At 39.1% G+C, this 2,471-nt stretch overlaps 2 protein-coding genes across 2 annotated transcripts in view; both read right to left on the reverse strand.

Annotated features, from left to right (window-relative positions):
* The window catches only part of LOC101851762 (leucine-rich repeat-containing protein 74A), a gene marked incomplete in the record, with an annotated part of 48,280 nt that overhangs the window by 25,562 nt on the left and 20,247 nt on the right, over window positions 1-2,471 (reverse strand).
* The window catches only part of LOC106012934 (multidrug resistance-associated protein 1-like), a 32,913-nt gene that overhangs the window by 2,960 nt on the left and 27,482 nt on the right, over window positions 1-2,471 (reverse strand). The window lies entirely within an intron of this gene.

The raw sequence follows: 2,471 nt of genomic DNA on the forward strand, positions 1-2,471 counted from the left end.
CCACACATACACAATCCGCTGATCTCACTCTGACACAGAGCAAACAAACATTCCAATGATAATAGTGTAATGATGTCAGTATAATTTATTATTGTCGTTTTCGTTTTTGTAAGGTTTCACGGCGCTTGCAACTGCGTAAGGTTATATAAGTGCCAAAGGGTGGATGTCAACAGAGAAGTCCAAACGGGGAATCAGGCTTACTCTGCTCACCTCTCTAGCCTCAACAGCACAAAGTCTGCTTCGATTATCAAGACACCCAGGGAATAGCAGTTCACAGGAGACTGACAAACATACAAAAGAAGTTGAGGACAAAATGACGTTAGTAAGGATGAAGAAAAAAAAAGCAGCAGTTCCCTCTTTGTTGTTCTGGCACAGTATGAGTATGACATTGATAAATCAGCCCATTTACAATTCTACTGTGCTTAAGAACATGTTAATATCCCCCCTTTCGGAATGGCCTAAAACGTCTTCAGTCGGTAGCACTGCCCTGGTTTGGGGGAGAGGGGGCGGGGGTATAATTATACCATAGTATAGAATGACGACAACGACAAGGAACAGCTGTTACCAAATAAAATTATGTCATTTCAATAAATCTTAAACAAAATCAGGCTCAAATTTTAGAATGTCTGAAAAAGAACATCGAGGTTTTAGGCCAAAAATGAAACCGCCCCTGGAGAGAGATTCATTGTTTATCTTGCCCCATGTTGGGGGGGGGGGGGGATATAGCAAACTGCTGCAATTTAGGGGGAGAAATGAAAATACGATTCAGTAAAGATCAATTAAAACCAGACTCAACATAAAGCTAAGGCGGAGACTTAGTAGCGAAGGATTCGTGGCTTCATGTTGACTGCGGTAGACGGCTCAAGAATGATGACACATTGAGAACATCAAAACAAATTTTTTGGAACTTAATCTTTATCGATTTTTTTCGGCTCAACACCTTTTATGTGTATTGAAAACATATCTGTGTGGGTTTTTTAAAACATAAAAGCATGGATGAAAGGCACACAAAAAATAATAACTGCAGTTTTCAAGGACACTGAAGCTTCGGAAGTCACAAAACGAGGTCGGCCATTTTCTGGAAAACATCTCGACTTCTGCCCAAGATAGATGGATGTGATTTTCAAAGCTCAAACGAAAGACGGACGAAAAAGCTTTAAGATGTTATCAATAACTTCATGTGCCCACAAATTGACGAATACCTGATTCAACTGTACTGTCGCACAAATGTGTCAGTACTGGCTTACGGACAAGTAGAGGTTATAATAATAATAATCATAATCATAATCATAATCATAATCATAATCATAATAATCATAATAATAGCACAGGACTGAAACCTGCACCTCCCCTCGACATCCTAAGGATACCAGAGGAAGGAAAAAGTAAAAGTAAAGTAATAATGATGATGATGATGATGATGATGATGATGATGATGATGATGATGATGATGATGATGATGATGATGATGATGATGATTTTTTTTTTGGTTCCTTAATGGGTCTGGTGGACTCCAAGAAGAAATCTTCGAGCAAGAGCGAGGCTCTTTTTCGGCTCCATTGTCATTATACTCAGAGGCCCTTCCACCCATCTAAATAACTCCATTCGAGTTGCCATCGTTCCTGGACATTCAAACACATGTTTGACATCCTCCTTTTCATGATTTCATCTTCGGTCACGCGGGTTGAGCTCTTCATTCTCAAAGTTCTGATACCATCTCACGCTCCAATGATGGCCCGACCGCAGTCTCGCTAGCTCAACCTGGTCCCAGCGACATGTGATTAGTTGTTTCTGCTTATTGGAGTACCCAGAATACACATGGTGATGACCAATTAATAAATAAAGGAATTTACGAAGTTTCATTTACCAAGGCACAAAACCCAAGCCGGGTATGGGAAATAATCCTAGTTCTAAGGCAAACCTGAATGTTGCTTGCAAACAACAGAAACATTGTCAATATCAAAGATAATGAAAGAATACAACCACAATAAGAACAGACATAATAAATTAAGAACATCATTCATTAATAAGTTCACCATCGTTTGGGTCTCTCACTACATTACACGGTTGAAGATCTTTGGCGTTCAGGAATTTCTCCAGTCTTTTGAAAGAAGTAGAAGCCTAAAAAAATAAAAAGAACCAATCATGAAGAAAAAACAGCGTATCGCTAATGCACCGACAGTAATATTAAAAATGGCAGACTAAAATGCAGTTAGCTAAGTGTGTTACACTGTCAGCTTATGTTGTTGAACAAAGGAAAAGGTCATTTTTCTTTCTGCTGAATGACGACTTAACCCGTCACTGCTTGGCCCAATACTACCTCGAGATCGAGCTCTCTAGTTAGACTACGAGTAGAAGCGAATAACTGTGTTACACAAATCTCAATGTTTATAACTACACTAATCGTATTTGACGTCTAAAACGCATTCACGGCTAATATTCTTGAATAATATATTTGTTTTCACCCCCCC

The sequence above is a fragment of the Aplysia californica genome, unplaced genomic scaffold, assembly GCF_000002075.1.
Source record: "Aplysia californica isolate F4 #8 unplaced genomic scaffold, AplCal3.0 scaffold00572, whole genome shotgun sequence".
NCBI lineage: Eukaryota > Metazoa > Mollusca > Gastropoda > Aplysiida > Aplysiidae > Aplysia > Aplysia californica.